Raw genomic sequence first — 21,337 nt, 5'->3', positions numbered from 1 at the left:
ATATGAGGTCATGTAATTGAATGTGGGGGATTGTGAAATATTTGATCACAGTCAAAGGTTCTGGATACCCATTTTATATACCTATATACCTGGTGTCATGCAAAAATTTCTCAGGGAAAAAGAGATCATGAGTGGAAAAACTTCAAGAAGCCCCAGAATAAAGTACTGGACTTATAGTGAAGTAGACCAGAGGTCAGACCCTGCCTCAGACAGTTACTAGCTATGTAACCCTGCCCAAGGTCACTTCACCTCTCAGCCTCAATTTCCCCATCAGTAAAATGGGAGTAATAATGACAACTACCTAACAGGGTTGCTGTGAGGACTAATGAGAAAATACACACATATGTTTACATCTATCTATCTATCTATCTATCTATCTATCTATCTATCTATCTATCTATCTATCTATCTATCTATGTAAAACATGAAAGTTTTATAAATCCTAAAGTGCTATATGTAAGTTAACTTATTATCTAAACTTTGCTTTTCCCTATTGCTTAGCAGTGTGCTAAGTATACAGCAAAACCAGAAAAAAATTATATTATGTTATTTGAAAAATGCTTACATATATTAATATATATTATATTTAATAGTGTACTGTCATATCATGGTGTATCACATTATGTTATATTGTGTTTTTCAAGAGGGCAGCTGGAAAACCTATGGATGCTGGTAGCAGAGGGGCATGTGGGACTCTGTCTAGGAGATACCTAGGTGTGTTAGCCCCTTTCCCTTCTCACCACTGGTCTTTGCCCCATACCTGAGTTAGCCAGATTCTGTTTCTCTGGTAGATTTCACAATTATTCCTTCTGACCACCTGGCTGGGCTCTTGTCTCTCCTATACCCTGCTCCTGCCCTCAGCTTATTCATCTTCCTCCTCTCTCAGCTTCTCTCAGGAATAGGCTGATGTAGTTACTTCTCCCCCACACACATACACAGCCCAGAGAGGCTTGGGTATAATCTCCATTTCACAGATTAGGAAGCAATTGCTCCACACTCACATAGTGAGTCAGTGTCAGAGTGAAAAGTTTAACCCAGAGCCTCTGCTCTCAGGCCTCTTTCTACTGCAGGAACTGTTTGAGGTTTAGTTCAGTTTGTTTTTTCTTCTGGTACTACCTGGTAGTGTTACCTAATGTCCATCTCAACTAACCAGTCTTTCAGCAAGTATTAAATATTTACCATGTGCCAGGCATGGTGCTAAATTCTAGGAATATATGAAAAATTATATATATATATATATATATATATATATATATATATATATATATATATATATATATACACATAGATACATACATAGAGAGACAGAGACAGGGAGAGACAGAGAGACAGAGACTGACAGAATGAGATAGAGACACAGAGAGACAGAGAGAGATCCTGTCCTCAAGGAGTTCCCACTCAGATCTCATACCCCTGCTCTCTGTCACCACACCACATATACAGCTATATGCCTCCTGGAGATGCCACCAACAAACTCAGCCCGAGTATTGATCTCAGTTACTGGGCACCTTTAGGGAAGGCCCTGACCCTTCATGCAAGTTCCTGCGAGGATGCAAACATCCTGCTCAGCTCAGCTCAGCTACTGCCCATTTTGTGACCATAGGTAAGTCATTGACACCCCCCTCCCCCGTCCCTTAGTTTCCTCCTCCTCCATACAATGAGGATGTAGATTATCTCTGTGGCCTCTTACTTTTTTTGTACATTCTATGATTCTCTGAAGTGTAAGCTCCCTGAGGGCTCTGGCTCCGTCTGAAATTCTCACTGTACAATACTCATGTCAGCACCCCACACAGATGGGGACTCGGTATTATCTTCTTTGTGATGACAATGAACTCTAAAGGCCACACTCCCAGCTCTGACTTTCTGTGTTCTAAGACTCCTCCCAGCTCTGACATCCTGTGTTCTAAGGGCCCTCCCAGCTCTAACTTCCTATGTTCTAAGGACTCTCCCAGCTCTGACATCCCTTGTTCTAAGGACCGGCCCAGCACCAACACTCTGTGTGCTAAGGTCCCTCCCCACTCTGACACTCTTTGTTCTAAAGGCCCTCTTAGCTCTAACATTCTTCATTTTAAGCCCCTCTCCATTCTGACATTCAATGTTTTAAAGTCTTTTCCATCCTGACATTTTTATGCTCTAAGATCCTTCACAACCCTGACATTCCATGTCCTGTTCTAAGCTCCTAGCACCTGCAAACCAATGGCCAGGTGTTTCCAGTGGTAACTGTCATCCTCCAGAGCCCAGTGAGGGAGCCTCCTTGGTCTCTCCTGTCCTGATGAGTGAGGGGAACTGGACAGGATGACTTCCCCTCCCTCCCTCCCCTCCTTCTAGCTACAATGTATATATTTTTTCTAATCGCTCTGACTGCTGATAGTTATCTGGCTTTGCAAGAGAGCGAAAGAGACTTTGTGTCAAACGTTGAAAAATGACTTTTCAGGCAGCCTCTCTCCCTCCTGAAAGAGGTGACGTGCTCAGAGCATACAAATCACTCAGCACTCGAGCGTCTACTATGGGGAAGGCGAGTGTGTTTGGATTGCTAAAAAACCCTGCCGTCCCTTCCCAAGGTCATGGGTAGGCAACTTGCTATATGGGACCAAGGAGGCCAATCCCACCCTGAAAAGTAGAACCAGATTTCAGGTAGGTCTGAGAAGAGCCCTAGCTCAAGGATGGGACACCCCCAGCTTGGAAGAGCCAGCCCTTTCAGGTCGTCCATTCAGAGCAGTTCCAAGGGCATGGGAGGGTGTCACAAAGATGAGGGAGGTACTGAAACTCCAGGAGGCCTGGAAAGCTGACAGTGCAGCTCCTCATTTGTGTACAAGACCTGGTCTACCCTGTGACCTCAGAGAAGTCACTTAACCTCTATGGTCCTGGGATCCCCATTGGTTATATGAAGATAATTATAGTATGTCATATAACACTTTACTTCATGATCCACTCTGAATTGGCAGATCTCTGCCCTTCCCTGTTCTAAGGGCCCTCCAGCTTTGCCACTCTGTGTCCTAAGAGGCAGAGGAAGGGAGGAGGAGTCTCCCAGTTCTGCCATTCTGTGTCCTAAGGGCCCTCCTAGTTCTGCCATTCTTTGTTCTAAGGTTCCTCCCAGCTCTGACATCCTGTGTTCTAAGGGTCCTCCCAACTCTGACATCCTGTGTTCTAAGGGCCCTCCCAGCTCTGACATCCTGTTTTCTAAGGGCTCTCCCAGCTCTAACGTGCTCTGTTCTAAGGACCCTCCCAGTTCTGACATCCTGTATTCTAAGATTCTTCCTAGTTCTAACATTCTAGGTTCTTTAGTGCCTTCCAGTTTTTCCATTGTTAACTAGAATATTTGATTAACCAAAATCCCTCTTCCCCAATCAACCTGGCTACTACTTTACTGTTTTGCTTTCTTATGAGAGTGGAATATCTTGTGCCAAGAAGGGCATCAAAGGTCTCTGAGGAGACTAGAACATGGGAACAGAGTGTCTAATGGCTCATACCCCTACTTAATTCTACCACCAGACCTCAGGAAGTCTAGTTCTACCTTTCCTCTACCAGTAAGATCCAAAGAATTGGTCTCATTACTCTCTCCCTCTGTCACTCCCTTCTCCCCCTCCCTTCCTCTGCCCCAGAGCTGTTGTAGCAAATAAAAATGCAGTATGGAACAATGATTAAATCAGATATAATTATGAAAGTATTGACAGAGTAGAATGGGTGCCAGGATGCCTGGATTCCTGAATTGCTCTGACTTTTAGTTTGGTCACTTCTTATTTCTGTATAGAAAAGTAGGAGAAATCAGCCCCTCAGATATTTCTGAACTGGAGATTCTCCAGGATACCTGAAGTTCACATCTGAGAGTGGATTTTTCTTCCAGCCTTGGCATTCAATCAGTCAGTCAATAAGAATTTATTAAGCACTTACTGTATGCTAGGCACTGTGCTAAGTGCTAAGAATACAAATACAGGTGGCCCTTATAAACCTTATATTCCAATAGGAGAAAACAACCCATGAAATTAAGTTGAAAAGTATGGTGGGGGGGAGATGACAAAGATACCCAAAATTGGTGCATGGTGGAGGAATTCCAGAGTACAGCCTGGAGAGGAATGGAACATCAATGACCTAAGTGCATTCTTTAAATGGAGGTTCTGTTCTTGCTTCTGTAAAGAGCCACCTCATCAAAGGGAAGGTCTGAAGAGGTAGAGGGGATTTCCGTTATGTGAATTCCAAGGTTGGAGGGAGGCTTCAGAATGAATTCACAAAGTGAACCATCTCCAATTTTTGCTTGGATAAGCTAGGATGTCATCAAAGTAGCCTGAATGCTCAGGGCAAATGAGGTCCACTTCCCATCCATCTTCATGGTACCCAGTGCATCAAGGCCATAGCTCCACCAAAGAAGACATGCAAAATCTGAGTTATGTCAGTTAAAATTCAACTCAATACTGGCTTCTCTTGCTCCTTTAAGGGATGGAAAGCAACTGTGCTAAGGCAAGACACTTGCTTTCTTTGAGACTCAGTTTCCTCCCTTGTAAATTTAGTAGCTTAGACTAGATAATTCTTTAGGTCCCTTCCAGATTCCACATTCTGTGTTCTAAGGCCCCTCCCAGCTCTAACATTCTGTGTTCTAAGGGCCCTCCCAGCTCTAACATTCTGTGTTCTAAGGGCCCTCCCAGCTCTAACATTCTATGTTCTAAGGGCCCTCCCAGCTCTAACATTCTGTGTTCTAAGGCCTCTCCTAGCTGTGACATTCTGGGTTCTAAGACCCCTCCCAGCTCTGACACTCTGGGTTCTAAGGCCCCTCCCAGCTCTGACACTCTGGGTTCTAAGGCCCCTCCCAGCTCTACATTCCCTTTTCTGACATTTTATGTTTTAAATTCCCATGAGTCCAAAGGATTCTGTTTCCTCAAAGGAAAAACATCTTATCTTGGCATCATTATTGTTGTTGTAATAGAGGAAGGAGGGGGGAGGAGAAAAGCGATTCCCTCCCCCCTTCCCTCCCACCTCTCCTGTTTGCTTTCCTCCTTCCCCTCCCTGTCTCCTATTTTATCTCTCACCTCTGGCAATTGTGGCCCTGCTGCCTTCTTTATTTAATCGCCTCCATTGTCTGCTCCTGCAGACTTGTAATCTCTGCTTTGAACACATGTTAACAAATGGGCAAAGTTTTATCGGGAGCCTGGCTTCCCCCACCCCTCATTGCTTCCAGATAAAGCCCTCACTCTTCTTCAGCTCTACCATGCTGGAATAAATTATTTTGCATTCATTCACAAACAATATAATAATCCGAACCACTGTGCCAATGAGGCTCAGGGATCCAGAGGCCAAGGGGACTTCCAAGAGACAGAGGATGAGCCCCCATCTGTGTGAAGGGTCTGCTTGATCCAACCTGAGCATTTTCTAGTATGTCTATCAAATACCACATCTCCTGAGGCCACATACTTCAGTCAAACCCTCTGAAATTGTCAGAGGTAGTCTTTTGCTGTTTCCTCAATCAGCCAGTGGGGAGGAGGGGTTGGACACTCCAGGGTGATGATTGCTCAGAAGGGGCTGGTCTGTGTGAACAGGCCCAAGAGGATGTGATGTGGTATGGTGGCCTCATGTTCAGGAGGCCTGGATTTAAATCCTTCTTCCAACATTCATTACCTATGTAACCTTGCACAAGTCTCCCTTTTACTCTAAGACTCAGTTTCCATACCATAAAATGAAGGTTTGGGGGCTAGCTGTAGGGTCAGTATGGTATAGATGAAACCATGACTTGGAAGTCAAGGGACCTAGGTTCAATTCTCAACCTCTTCTACTTACTTCCCACTTACTGTACTACACTTACCTTGGCCAAGTCAGGTCCTGTCTTGGGACCTTTGTTCCTCATCTGTACAATGTGAGAGCTTATCTAAAAAATTTCTAAGGTGCCCTCCAGTTCTAATCCACTAGCTCTTCCACAAAGGCAGCTAAAGCATAGAGTCATCTTGGTGGCACACTAGACAAAATGCTGGATATGGAGTCAGGAAGATCTGAGTTCAGATCTGGCCTCATACAGAGTCACACTAGCTGTGTGACCCTGACCAAGTCACTGTTTGCCTCAGTTTCTTTATCTTTAAAAAAATGGGCTAGTGATAGCACCTACCTCTCAAGATCATTGTGAGGATCAAGTGATGTAGTCATTGTTAAGTTCTTAGCATAGTACCTGGCACATTGTAAGCCTGATATAAATGTTTTGTTGGTGTTGTTCCTCCAGGACTAACATTTGATGGGTCTACTTGTAATAACTGTAGGCAAGTCATTTAATTTCTCAACCTTAGTTTGCCTATTTCTAAGATGTAGATAATGATAGTTAGTTTATTTATTGTGAGGAAAGCACCCCCCCCCATTCCCCTGTCTGTTCCCATGCCTAGAATCTTCTCTCCCTTTCCTTTTAGAATCCTTAATTCCTTTCAAGTACTGGCTCATGTGTTATACTTCCCCCAGTTGATAGTGGATTCTCCTTCAAGACAAAATTACTTTTAACTTATTTTGTATATGTTTTCTTATCTGTGTAACAAGCTGCCTTCCCGCCCCCTAATTACAATATAAGCCCTTTGAAGGCAAGAAAGGATTAATTTTTGTCTTGTATCTCTAGCACCAAGGACAGCTACTGGCACATGGTAGCTGTCTAATAAATGTTTATTTATGCTTTTTAAAGACTGTAGAAAGTTGAGTTGTTATTAATGGAGATCATTGGCATGTCAGAATCCAGAAGAAGATGCTTCCTTGCCTTAGTGGAAATATTCCATGTAAGCAACATCCCCTAAATAGCAAGAGACTGGAAACCTATTTGTTTTACTGTTGATCAAGGTGAAGGGCCTTAGAGATCATTTCTGTCTAATCCCTTATTTACAAAAGACAAAGCTGAAGACCAGAGGAGGAACGTCACTTGACCTGGGCTCCAAAGTGACCTGACATTTTTTGCTTTCTCTCTTCATAGGCAGAAATAATGCTCCTTCCTCTGATTCTTCCCCAGGCCACAGAGAGGAAGCAGAATTCACATTTCCCCAACAAGAGCAGAGTCACAGGAATCACTAAACCAAACCAAGATCGATGACTTACCTAAAGCAAGTGGCTACCTCCTACAAGAGTGCGTGTGTGTGTGTGTGTGTGTGTGTGAGAGAGAGAGAGAGAGAGAGAGAGAGAGAGAGAGAGAGAGAGAGAGAGAGAGAGAGAGATTTCAGTTCTTGAGGATAGCTCCAACAAGCTGACTTCAGCAGTCTCCTTTTGATGTACAAAGGGCTCAGGACTGAGGATCAGGGGACCTGGGTCCAAGGCCACTAACTTGCTTTGTTACCTCAGGCAAACCACTTGCTCTTCTCTAAACTTCAGTTCCCTCCTTTGGAGAATGACTGGGTTGAACTATGAGATCTCTAAGGTCTCTTCAACTCTGTGATTTTACTCATAGTGACAATCACCCAGTGGAAGTAGCATGGGACTAGTAAAAGGAACACCAGATTTGAAGTCAACAGACCTGGGTTCAAATTATGGTCTTGCTCCTTACTGCTTGTGTGCCTTCTGGTAAATTGTTTTCACTCCCTGGACTTCAATTTCTTCATCTGGAAAATGAGAGGGTTGGATTAGATGATCCTTGAGATCCCCACTAGCTCTCAATTGTATGATCCTATAAACCCTACCCAGGAAATCCAGAAGTGTATGACTGTCATTTTTACACTCCGTAAGGAAGGCTAATTTTTTGGTCCATGAATCTTGATTAAAACTAATTGCAGGGGCAGCTAGGTGGCGCAGTGGATAGAGCACAGGCCCTGGATTCAGGAGGACCTGAGTTCAAATCCGGCCTCAAACACATAACACGTACTAGTTGTGTGGCCCTAGGCAAGTCACTCAACCCCAATTGCCTCACCAAAAAACAAAAAACAAAAAAACCCCACAAAAACTAATTGCAAGTAAGCTAGATATTAATTCCACCACATCTTCACCCATCCATTCTGGTCTCTTTGAAAGTACCTAATGGGGTCCAAGACTAAAACCAAGCATTTGGAAAAACCCATTTGGGAACCTCCCTGGTTTCTACCTTCACTCTTCCTGCTCTGCCTGCTATCTGACAGTGTCACTTTAAATTCTATTTACATTCTGCAAAGTACATAAGATTTTTATCATGTACTTTCCTAATGTCAATTTCCCCATAATGAGAATAAGGTTGTAAACACCCATATTTTTATAAGCCTATTATAGCCCTCCACATATTCAAAATATGTGAGAGATGTGATCACTCCTTCCAGGAGGTTCATCACATTGGTGAGGAAATGGAGCCCCAGCAGGTGCTGGGAATCTAACCCCCTGGGGCTTCTGTTTCTGGGCTCCAGAGCTAACTTAGTCATACCACTAAGAACCAAGACATAGGGAGACAATCCAGAAAATAAACTTATTAATTGAGAACTGGGAGACAGTCCAGCAGAGAGCAATACAAATGACCAAATCTTCAAGAAGGATACGAGTAGGGAACTGTGTGTTCTATTTCCAGTTCTCCTGCTAATGTGCTGAATGACCTTGGACAGTGCACTAGGGCCCAAACTGCCTCCCCTGTCTAAGGTCACAATCCCTAGTACATAGGAGATGCTAATAAATGCATTTTAAATTTTTTTTTTTTTTTTTTAGTGAGGCAATTGGGGTTAAGTGACTTGCCCAGGGTCACACAGCTAGTAAGTGTTAAGTGTCTGAGGCCGGATTTGAACTCAGGTACTCCTGACTCCAGGGCCGGTGCTCTTACCCACTGCCACCTAGCTGCCCCATAAATGCATTTTGATAATTGATTGGGGATGCGGGGTGGGGTATGGGTTGACAGGTCACTGAGGTTCCTTCTAACTTTAAGATTCTGTGATCTTCTAGACAATGGGAGGATGGTCAAAGGTCCCTTGCAGCTCCAGTGTTCTATGATCACGAGTGTTTTAACCTTGGTTACATTATCTGTCAAATGGGAAAGTGATGCCCACACTACTTTCTTACAGGGTCCTCAAGGGGATGTAATTTAATGCTGTCTGGTTTCTTAGGATTATATGATCTATATCTATCTTAGAAAGGATCTCAGAGGCTATTTAATCTAGCCCCTTCATTTTACAGATGGGGAAACCGAGGTCTAGGGATTTAAGTGATTTGCCCAAAGTCACACAGATAGTGTCAGAAGTGAGACTGGAACTCAGGTCGTATGACTCCAGAGAGAATATCCTATGCATTGTGCCATGCTGTGTCAGCCTCTTATTACATGATTAAAAGAAGACTCGGTGATTCCATCAGCATAGGGAACCCTCTCCATCAAAGAGGATCACAGATTGCAAATTGCAACCCATCTGTGACTCACCAGACAAATCCTAGCAAGTTGTCTGAGGCTAAGAAGCATTTAGGTGGCATAGTCGATAGAATGCTGGGCCTGGAGTCAGGAAAACCTGAATTCAAATTCAGCTTCAGTCACTTATTAGCTATATGGACAAGTCACAGAACCTCATTGTCTCAGTTTCCTCATTTATAAAATGGGGATAATGACAGAACCTGCCTCCCAAGGTTGTTGTAAGGTTCACATGAGAAATAGCTAACAAAATGTTAGCTATTATTAAGAGGCTAAGGGGCCTGTACAGTCACACCTCTGGTAATATCAGAGGCCTGATTTGAACCTGGCTCTTCCTTACTCCAAGACCAACAGCCTAGCCTCTGCGCCATACTGTAAATTACTTTGTGTAAATTACTATTATTATTATTATTATTATAAAGAAACTTCTGGATAGAAAAATTTAGTTGGGGAAGGAAAATAAAATTGCCCTGGTCTCCAAAGGCTTCACATTGTGGGGGAAGCCCAGATGAAATTGGAGAGAGGAAAATTGGGGTTAGGTCATGAAAGGCTTTGAATGTTGGCATAAGGGATGAATAATTTTTTTCATTCATTCATATACCATTGGAATCACAGGTTCAATCCCTGACCCAAGCCCTAGGAAGCTCGTACTCCATTAAAATATGAGGGCCCCAAATCCTAAAGGATTATGATGCTTCACCACTCTGCCTCCCCTTGGGTCAGCCCAGGGCTGCTGCTCTCCTCAGAATGATTCAAAGCTGATGTGTCCCCAGAGCCTGGGAGGAGGGGTCCCTGCTTCCTCAGCCTGCCCCCAGAATGCCATTTCCCCAGCAGCCTGGCCAGCTGCTCAGTATCACATTATTACCTACAAACACAAACTCAAGCCCCTCAGCCTCTGTGGAAAACTGGCCTCCTGCACCAGGTCTCCAGAGACATCAGGCATTTCCAGCTCCCAGAGAACAAGCAGAATTAAGCCTGTGAACAACAAGAAATAAAATGAAACCTGCTTCCTCTCCCCATCCTCCCCCCTCCCAACGCCTCTACTTTTCTCCCTCCCCAACCCCTCCATTCAATAATGTATCTTCAATCTGTTCCTTGCCCTTCGGCAGAAAGGAGTTAGATGGAAAAACGAACTAGGACCAAATAGCTGTCCGGTGACAAGCAGGCACTCTATAACGGAGAGACGGTAATAGGCTGATGTTTATCTTTAGGGACGTGTACATTTAATAAAGTATTAATATGAAGGCCAGATTGCCTCTCCTGTCGAGCAAGCGAAGAGATTAGTGGGTAGGGAGAGGGCGGAGTGTAGGGGAAGAAAGAGAGGGAGAGAGAGGCTCAAAATCAGCAACTCTGGGGGCTTGGTTTTGCCTTCTAAGTTCTAGCAAACTTGGCGGCAAAGTAGATTTTTGTAAATGGAATCTGGTTATTTCATTGACTTTCATCTGAGAATCAAAGCTGGGTTCCTATAGACAAGACCCCCTACCAGTAGATTAAGTTGAAAGCCTTTAGTAATGAAGATGTTAAAAACAGATACTCTTTTTTCCCCATTTTAGATGCTAGTCAGGCTCTTAGGGAATATTCAAAAGTGTGGATTCATGGTTCTCTCTCAGCACAGGAAAAAAAAATTCCAAAGGTCAAGGAGAAGGATGGCAAAGGTATACATTAGACTGGATTTCCCAGGATTGAGGAAGATAATATAACAGATCTAAAACTTGTCTAGGATCCCTTCCAGCCCTAACAGTTTGTGATTTAGATAAGTCCCTATACTGTCCTCTCCCTGAATTACATCCCTATCTTTTCTTACTTTCCCCAGGCCTTCCCAACCTATCGGGTGTTCCTCATTCAGCCCACTGTCACATGAGTTAATATCTGGAAAGAGGTTTGGGAATTCTAAGGTAATTCTAATTTATTCCCTCCTTTTTTATTCTGGATATTTAGAATCTCTCTTGGTGAGTCTTCAGAATTACACATAACCTACTAAGTCCTGCCATCTTCCCTAACTCAAATATTCTTTAAATCAGAGGGTGCTAGTTTCATAAAACATGCTGGCTCTGTAGTTTGTCAATCTATAAATTATGAATGCAGGAAAACGAGTTGACTTAATGAAATAAAATTGTATAGTAAAGCCTCATTAAATCAGACCCCAGTCACTTGAAGTCCTTAAGACAAAGGACATGGGATTCTTATTAAGTAACAACTGGATTCCCTGAAAATCTGTAAGGGGGAAATGATATCTAATACCAGGAGATTGGGAATTTTGGAGGGGGAGAGAGGCTAGAGAAGAGAAAAACAGAGAAACAATAAACCTTTACAATAATAAAGATTCCTCATTGTACCTAGACCCAGCTTCTGGGTCTAGCAATTAATTCTTGCATGCAAAAGGACTTTGGTGTTTATGAGACATTATTATTTAATGGAAGCCTATTGTGAATTGTAATTTTTTCATTAACTTGCCTCGTTTTACTTATTAGTCCCTGTTTATATCTTAGTTTATGCTGTGTGTGTCGAGCAATAATTGTGTTTCTTTAAAAATTATTCTATAACATTCCATAATCTATAATTCAATTTTTACATTAAGTCAAACTGCCCTCTTCATACTCCCCTCCCCTTATCATGAATATGTTGGGTTTTTACTGTACACTGAGACACAAGTCAGTGGAGTAGAAAGAAAATAGGACCAGGAGTTAGGGAACCTGTGTTTCAGTACAGGCTTAGCTATCAACTCAGAGATATGGATGTTAACATTGGTCAAGTTCTGCAACCTATCTGTAAAATGAGAGTTTAGTGAAGATGATCACTAAGGACCCTCCCAGCTCTAACAGAAGTTCAAAGATTCCTTCTAGCTCTGACTTCCTACTGTAAAGTCCTTTCTAAGACAGTTGATGTTCCAAGATCCTTCCCAACTCTGACATTCTGTGTTCTAAGGGCCCTCCCAACTTTGACACCCTGTGTTCTAAGATGCCTCCCAGCTCTGAACTTCTGTGTTCTAAAGGCCCTCCCAGCTCTGACATTCTATACTCTAAAGTTCCTTTGAACAACTGACATTTTATATTCCAAAGTCCCTTCTAGCTCTCAAGTTTTTTTTTTTCCTAAGGTCCCTTCCAGTACTAATGGTGTGTGATAGAGATATTTTGTTACAACATGCAGTCCCCGAAACACATTCCTGTCTTTCCCCTGGGGTTTCTCGAGTCTTCCTGCCCCCATGCAGTGTTCCCCATTTCACCTATTTTAGCCCCATTTAGTCACATGAGGCAATGTTTGGAAAGTGGATTGGTAATTCTGAGCTTATTCTGAATCTCCTGAAGTCTGTCTGTGGGTGGAGATGCAGAAAGCAATAGAAGGTAGGGAAATGTGTGACTACAACAGCATGAGGGCAGGACAATTAGACTGTAAGCTCCCTGATAGCAGGGGCTGTTTTTCTGCCTCTCTTTGTATCTCTGACACTAACTACAGCACCTTACACATAGTAGGCACTTCATAACTGTTTATTGTCTGTGGGCTGTCATTAACAAGAGACAGTGCCTGAGACCCCAATGTAGCCTTGGGTTTGGGGCATGGAAAGTAGCCCTTTTTGTCTAGAATGTCAAATATGTGAAGGTGAGTAAACTGAAATACCTCTAAAAGTGGGAGGCAGAGCCAGCCCCAAGGTCTTTAAATGCCAGACCCACATTTAGACTTTATCCTGGAAGCACTAGGGAGCTATTGACTCTTCTGGAGGAGGGAATGACTTGCTTGCATAAAGAAGATTATTTTGATGGCTAGGTGGAGGCCAGAGGTTGGAAGGAAGAGACTTGTCATCAAAGAGACAAATTCGGTAGCAGCTGCAATAATCCAGGCAAGAGGTGATGACGACTAGAGAGGTCAAAAGCGACTCGACCAGTTGGGAGGCTTAAGCTCTTGGAGGCTGCCTCCCATGGAGCACCTTCTGTCTGTGACAGCAACAGCCCCAGGTCTCAGGGAGCTGTGCACAGTTATACCTTCTGCTCTGTTGTTCACTTGAACACAGGGAGTTGCAGGATTTAGGGGGGCAGGAGGTTCATCCTGAAGAGGAAGGAGCAGTTTCTTCAGCTGGATTGGGAAGGAAAACAGGTAAGGGTTCCTAATACGCTTTTCCTTCCCTCTTCTTATACATAGTCTTAGCTTTTCTTTGGAAGCTGAAATGACCTGGTGATACAAAAATTATTTTTATTGTTTAGCCATTTTTAGGTATGTCTGACTCTCTGTGCCTCCATTTGGGGTTTTCTTGGCAAAGATACTGGCGTGGTTTAGCATTTCCTCCTCCAGCTCATTTTACAGATGAGGAAACTGAGGCTAACCGGGTAAAGTGACTTACCCAGGGTCACACAGCTAGTAAGTGTCTGAAGCCAGATTTAAATTCAGATCTTCCTGACTCTAGGTCAGGCACTCTATCCACTGTTCCATGTAGCTGCCCTTACAAAAATTTTAATCCCTGTACAAATCACAGGGCCCCAGAATTGGAAGTGACCTCAAATGTCCTCGAGCCCATCTAGGTGACAGAGTGGATAGAGCACTGGACCTGGAGGCAAGAAGGCCTGGGTTCAAATATGGTTTCAGACACTTAGTAACTGTGTAACCCTAGGAAAGTCATTTAACCTGTTTTCCTCAGTTTCCTCTATTGAAAAATGAGGATAATAATAGTGTTGACCTCAAGATTGTTGTGAGGGTCAAATGAAACAGTGTTCGTAAAAGCATTTAGTGCAGTGCCCAGTATAAAAATTGCACATTGAGGGGTAATGTAGGGATACCAAATCTCGGGGGGGGGGAGGGTAAGAGAAAGGGAGAGAAAGAGAGGGGAGGGGAGAAAAATGAAAAGAGAAGAAAAAAGTCTTTGAAACAGACACATATCACTTCTCCAACCTGTCCCATGTTTTCCTGACATAGGGCCTTTTCTAATATCAGCTCACAGCTAGTCTTTCCCTATCCCAGAATTAGCTTTTCCTGGGTATAACAGGAGAACCAAAATAACCACCAGACACCTGAGAAGCATTGTACAGATCACAGATTATAGAATGTCAGAGCTATGAGGGCTATTAGAACACAGAATGTAAGAGCTGAGAGAACCCTTAGAACAAAGAATGTCAGAGCTGGGAGGGTCCTTAGAACACAGAATGTCAGAGCTGGGAGGGCCCTTAGATTACAGAATGTCAGAGCTGGGAGAGCCATTAGAACATGGAATGTCAGAGCTGGGAGGGCCATTAGAACACAGAATGTAAGAGCTGGCAGAACTCTTAGAACAGCAAATGATAGAACTAGAAAAGCCCTTAGAACACAGAATGTTGGAGGTGGGAAGGGTCTTAGAACAGAGAATGTAAGAACTGGGAGGGGCCTTACTTAGAACACAGACTGTCAGAGCTGAGGGAAGTCTTAGAACACAGAAAGTCAGAACTGGGAGGGAGTTTGGAACACAAAATGCCTTCTTGCTGGAAGAAACCTTAAAGTACACGATGTCTTAGTTGATAAAGACCTCAAGATCATCTTGTCTGTTTTTCTCATTTAATAGCATTTGAAAATGAGCCCCAACAGGGGGAAGTGGCTTGTCTATAGCTCAGCAGTGGCAGAGCCCAGCACTAGAACCCAGATCTCTTGGCTCCTGGATTGGTATATTTGCAGCTCTTCCAAGGTCTCTATTCATAAAGATTCTATTACTGCCTGGGGTTACCAGATCTTATTATTAATAGTATAACCACATGATTATCAATAATGAAACACAAATTAATAATAAATAAACAAACTAATGATAAATAATACATAGATCATGAATAATACATTAATACCATGAGTCCTTTGAGCATGGATCGCTTCTGACAGTGAAGAATTTGATTAGCTGGCTAAAGATCACAGAGGGGGAATATTTCAGGAAGGGTTGTGAGGTCAGGGGCAGGGAAGTTGGTTAAATGAAAGGGGCCGGATCCTCTCCCAGCAGAGGCATCAGATGTTAAGCCAGCATGGGCTTGATGTGTGAGCAGCCAAAGGATGATGGGGTTAAGCATACAGGTTGAGAGGAAGCACGGGTTCCCACTCCAGTCCTCCATCAATGCCGCTGGCTCACAAGGGAAATTCTGCAGCCAGACCTTTTTGGTCAGGGTCTGCCATCAGTGACTGTGCTTGAAGGCTAGTCCACCTGAGGGTTTCAATTGGGTCAGCTCCTGAATTCCAACCAATGAAGGGCTACATGGTACCATCAACTGTTTCAATCTTTGAACCCTAATCTTACCTAAAAGATGAATGGCTCCCTTACTCTCTCCATTATTTTGTTTGCTGGGCATTATTGATCTCGACATGATGTTGCTGGCTACCCACTGGGCTCCTTACTCTTTCTTGAAAGTTTCTGGGCCACTGGAGAAACATCGAGAATTTACAAGCTTCCAGGACTCACCTGGAGGACTTGGTTAAGTTTCACAAGATGGCAGACCTCAGATATCACTTAGTCTGAGCTTTCTTTAATGGAAATACACTCTACAGCATGCATGGCAAGTGGCCACCCAGATTCTACGTGGGAACAGCTCCAGGAATAGTGGTGATGAGCACACTAACCTCCTCCCCCAAGACATCACCTTTCCACTAGGGGAGTTTCATCCATAAAGTTGGCCTCAGACTCTCTGCTACTTCCTTCTACTATAGCTAGTTGTTCAGGCAAAATAAGCCTGGGTCTTCTTTCAAATGACCTCCATTCACAGAATGGCAAGGTCAATGAGTTAACAGTGTCATATGTTCTCCCTTCACCCTCTGTCTCCCCTTTCCCTAAGAAAGTCAAGGCTGCATTGAGAGAAGGAAGGAGGTAATAATAATTTGGCTCTCCTCTCAAGTCAGACCACATCTCCTATTGTGTTCCTGTTTTGGGTTCCACATTTTAGGAAGGACAATTGTTAAGCCAGACAAGGTTCAGAAGATAGTAACCAGGATATTGAAAGACCTTATACCATATGAGAATCAGTTGAACAAAGTGGGATGTTTAGCCCAGGAAAGAGAAGACATGATTTAGGGTGGAGTGGAGTGGAGAAAGAATGAGGGGAAGGAACAATAGCTATCTGGTATTTGAAGGACTGGAAGAGCTCTTACACTTGTCCTATTTGGTCCTACTGGCTAGAACAAGGAGCAGTGTGTGGAAATTACTGAGGTTTGCTATATGGAAAAACTTCCTAACAGTGAGAGTTGTCCAAAGGTGGAATGAATTGCCCAGTGAGGTAACTGGTTTGCTCTCATTGAATGTCTTCCAGCAATTTGTCTGATATGTTATAGTAAGGATTTGTTTTCAGGTACAGGTTAGATGACCATTGAAGTTCTTTCCAACTAGGAAATGCCAGGATTCTGGGAAATACTCAATGACCACCATCAGATTCCTCCAAAAAAGCTGTCTGCCCATCTCTGATGCCAACCCATTGGCCTGTTGGGTTCCTGCAATATGCCCCCTTTCTTCCATTCATTTGGGTTTCATTTCTTAAAGGGCTACTCCCAGGACCCTGGCTCACCACTGGCTGCAGTTCCTGCCAGGGAGAAAGTGGACCTTTGGAAGCACCCCTTAGAATTGCTCAGAGAGAGAGTATTTCAATCGACCATCTGTACCTGTCCAGGAGATATTGTTACAGTAATTGGTTTGTTGTAATAATATTTATTACGATAGTAATTACATGGCGCGGGGAGCTCGGTGAGGCTGTCATAACTGCCCTGATATGGTATTTATCTTCATGAGATAGGGGTGACCTCTTTTCTTTCACAAGTGGTGGAGCGTGGAACTCCTGTTATCGAGGGCAGATAAATCCTGGGTCCTCAGGAGCTGGGTGACATTGGGGATTTATGTCATTCCTACACCTTTAGGCCAACCCCAGGTTTTCAATTTAGTCAGAGGAGAACTGATGCTACTACCCACCAGCTTCAGGTCAGAGGATTCCAGGGATGCAGAGCTAGAAGGGCCCGGGTCACTTCTACATGATAACTACCCTGTCATTGGAAGTCATAGGATCAAGAGCTGGAAAGAGACTGTAGGGATTTCTAGTCCAACGCTCTCATTTTCCAGATGAGGAGGGAACCAAGGTCTACAGAAGGACTTAACCAAGGTCACAAGGTTAGCAATGGGAAGGACAGCAGGGGTTTTTTCCTCTTATCTCTACCTATCCTTAGCCTTATAGGGTGCAATAGCTTTACAAATGACTTCCCTACCTCAAGTCTCTTCCCTCTCCAATCCATCCTCCACACAGTGGTCAGATTCAAATTCCTAACATGCAGGATATGCTACATCACTCTCCTGTTCTGGATAATCTTCAATGTCTTTTTATTGCCTCCAGGATTAAATACAATCTGTGATGGATAAATAAATAAGGTAGACTGAAACACAAAGATTCCAAGCACACACAAAAAAAGATTGGTAATGTGTGAATCACCACTATGTAGGATCTTAGCTTCCTCAGTAAGCTGACCCCCAAATGAGGGGAATGGTTTTCTTTTATGAGGTTTAGGCAAGTACAGAAAAAAGAACAGAACAGGGGAGGTGACATCACGTCACAAGTGCGGTGTGGGGAACAATATGATAGGTTACAGATCTGAGGCTCTGAGGTGTGTGTATGTGTATACCTATGCATATACACATATATAGGTATATGTATATTTATATGTGTATATACACATTATTCATGTGCATGTTCTATGTGTACATAAAGGTATATATAGATGTGTAAATATGTATATTATACTTCTTTAAAAATCGATCCATTATTTTGTTTGCTGGGCATCTTGACATGATGTTGCTGACTACCCGCTGGGTTCAGGGGCCCATATCCAGTTCTGTAAAAGGTACACAAAGAGAAGGAATAATTTCTGCTCTCATGGAACCCCCTAGAAAATTGGGAAACCTAGTCTCTACCCTTGGAATTCCTGTAATATAGAACATCCATGAATATCCTTGAGGACAGTTCCAAAACAATCTATCAATCCAAGTCCACTCAATTCATCAACCATCTATGAACAATCCCTGCCCACAGGAAATTAATATTCTAATGGGAAGGGGCATAGTGGGGTTAGAGAGAGAGGGACACAACATGAGACCATAGAATTAGGCAATGGGACAGTGAGGTGGCACAGTGGATAGAGTGCCAGAGCTGTAATTAGAAGGACCTGGGGGCAGCTAGGTGGCGCAGTGGATAAAGCACCGGCCCTGGATTCAGGAGTACCTGAGTTCAAATCCGGCCTCAGACACATGACACTTACTAGCTGTGTGGCCCTGGGCAAGTCACTTAACCTCCATTGCCCCACGCAAAAAAAAAAAAAAAAGGACCTGAGTTCAAATCCAGCCTCAAACACTTAGCTGTGTGACCCTGGGCAAGTCACTTAACCTTGATTGCCTCCCTTCTTCCCCCCCCCAAAAAAAAAGAATTAGGGAAGGAAGGATAGTTACAGTTGGGGAAACTGAGGAATGGAGAAGGGAAAGGATTTGCCCAAGGCTACATAGGTGATAAGTGGCAGAGCTAGGATTTGAACCCAGGACCTCTGATTAGAAATACAGCATTTTTGCATTTCATAATACAACTGTGTCCTCAGTTAAGTAAACATAAAACATAGAATGCCTTTAAGGAGAAAAATGTACTAACAATTGGGAGGGGAGATGAATGACAGTTGGTCACCCAGAGTAGAAGGTAGGCTAAAGGAAGCTAAGGATTCAAGGTGAAAGTAAGAACACAATGCATCCTGGGCATGGGAGACTACTATTCAAAAGGTCCAGAGTCAGGAAATGGAATATCATCAACAAGAAGCAGCCAGCCAGCGACTTTGACCAGAACGGACCATATGAAGGAGTGTGAATGAAATGAGACTAGGAAGGTAGGTGGGAGCCACAGTCTGAGGGACCTCAAAAGCTAGGCTGTGAGATGGAGTCGGTCCTGGATAATGTATTTATCTATCCTATTTACAATTAATTGATTCTGTACTGTAACTGCTTAAGTCATGGCTCTCTGTCTCTGAACTGGGGTCAGAGTTCAGCTGGCCTGTAATGGGTTCAGTTTTTAAATCCCACTTTTCTTGCCTCAAGGAATTTTGCTAACCCTGGAGCATGTGGGTGAAAGAAATGGAGTCAGGTCTGATGTCTTTATCCCACCAAGCTATCCTTCAAGAATGTCCAGTTTGCTATCCAAAAGTCTGGGTTATTATGGCTGGTGGATGGAACAATGAGCACTTTTTAGTCATAAGAAAGGAAGGAGAGGGGGGTTGTTGCTAGCCCCCATTGCTAAACTTTCAACCAGACATGCAGAGCCTCAGATCTGTAAACAACCATATTGTTCCCTGTGCCTCAGTTATGCCATGATGTCCCCTACTTTATTCTTTTCTTTGTTCTGTACTCCCCAGAACGCCATAAAAGAAAACTGTCCCCCTCGTGTGGGATCTCAGCTTACTGACAAAGCATGTTATATGTGTGCATAAAGGCATATATATATATATATATGTATATATATGCATATATATGTATATTGTACTTATATAAAAATCTATCCATTATTTTGTTTGCTGGGCATTATTGATCTTGACATAATGTTACTGACTACCCACAGGGCTCAGGGGCCCATCTCCAGATTCACCCATTACCAATAAACTGATTACGCTCTGAATTCTTGTGCCTCAGTCTACCATATTTTCTATTACAGTTGAGGAGTTTGCATTTAATCCTGGAGGCAATAGAACATTGCCACTGAAAATTTTTGATAAAGAGATTGATGTGGCGAGATGTATGCTTTTGAAATATCAGTTTGGCAGCTCTGTGGGAGATGAGTTGAAGAAGGGAGATAGGAAGCAAGGAGACCAATTAGGAGACACTTGCTGTAGCCTAGGGGAGAGGGGATGAAAGCCTAAAGTCAACTGGTGGTTGGGTGAGTGGAGAAAAAGGGATGGATGCTCAAGATACTAATGTAAAAAAATAACCTAGTGCAGACTCTAGACATGTCCAGTTGGGTATATCCATTAGAGGATGCTTCCCAGATCAGGATGCAATGTTTTATAAGGTCATGGTTCTTGAATCTGAAAGTTGAATCTGTGCTAATAAAAGTCTTTTATTAGCAGAGATTCAACTTTCAGATTAAAGAAATGTTTCCAGTAAAGGTCCACATTTTAACAATGGTCTTCTAGAATCAATGACTTCACTTTCAATGACTCCAATGACATGGCAATCCAATGGAAGAGGCATTTGGGGAGCAGGCAGGACCTTGTGCTGCCCCTACCATCCTACCACATAGGTCACCATCTACTCTGCCTAAGCCTAAGATTGGCCCAGGGCCATCTACTTAAACATACTCTTTACTGAATGCAAAGACCAGAGAGGAGGGTGGGAAGCATCAAGAGACAAGATTCAGGATGGGAGAATTATTTTTCATCAGCTCGTTGGGTAGATGCCTGGTTGCTAAATATCGCTTGTGATTTTGCTAAATGTATGTTAACGGGAGTGGTGTAAATGCTGTCAGAGATAGAGGGGGAGAGTGATGGAGCCATTGAGAATAATGAAGTGTTTAGTTAAGATGAATCCGTCTCGGCTCCCGATCTGGCTTCTCGATATGGCTGGGGGGAGGGGGGCACTCACCGGAGCTGATTGGTGGCAAATTTAATGCTGATTTAAAAAAAAAACACAGATCTGTCTTTAGCCTCTGGCTAATTAACTGGTCAGATTCACTTCTTTTTTGTAGTTCTCTGTTGTTCCAAGGACGGTGGTAGGAGGGTTAACTAGACCTCAAATTGGGCTCTGCTCATATGCTTGCCTAATGAGTCACTCTCTCCTCATCCTATGACTTTCTCAATGGATGGAGAAACTTCTGGTGCTCTCTTGGGTGGAGGGGAGGGGAGTAGCATGGTAGCAGGAGACTTTGATGGAGTCCTGTCCTTGGATTCCCTCTCTCTCTCACACATGGTCTTCACTTTGCTCAGTTATTGCCTCACCATCATTTAATACCTCAACCTTCTTCCAGATCTTTAACCTTGAATCTTGTCTTGCCATTCTATATCTAATGTAATGGATTAGAGTCAGAGGACCTTGCCTTTGAATCTTGGCTCTGCTCT

At 43.3% G+C, this 21,337-nt stretch overlaps 1 protein-coding gene across 2 annotated transcripts in view; it reads left to right on the top strand.

Moving 5' to 3' along the window:
• The window catches only part of IGSF21 (immunoglobin superfamily member 21), a 416,639-nt gene that overhangs the window by 133,242 nt on the left and 262,060 nt on the right, over positions 1-21,337 (top strand). Inside the window, exon 2 of one of the 2 annotated variants that reach the window (XM_043996558.1) lies at positions 11,103-11,184. The exons of the other annotated variant lie outside the window; for it this stretch is intronic. The gene's annotated coding sequence lies outside the window, so the exon portion shown is untranslated. The remainder of the gene's footprint in view (positions 1-11,102; positions 11,185-21,337) is intronic. 2 annotated transcript variants of the gene reach the window in all.

This window comes from Dromiciops gliroides, chromosome 3, assembly GCF_019393635.1.
Source record: "Dromiciops gliroides isolate mDroGli1 chromosome 3, mDroGli1.pri, whole genome shotgun sequence".
Lineage (NCBI taxonomy): Eukaryota > Metazoa > Chordata > Mammalia > Microbiotheria > Microbiotheriidae > Dromiciops > Dromiciops gliroides.
This window is presented reverse-complemented; position numbering and strand designations above follow the sequence as displayed.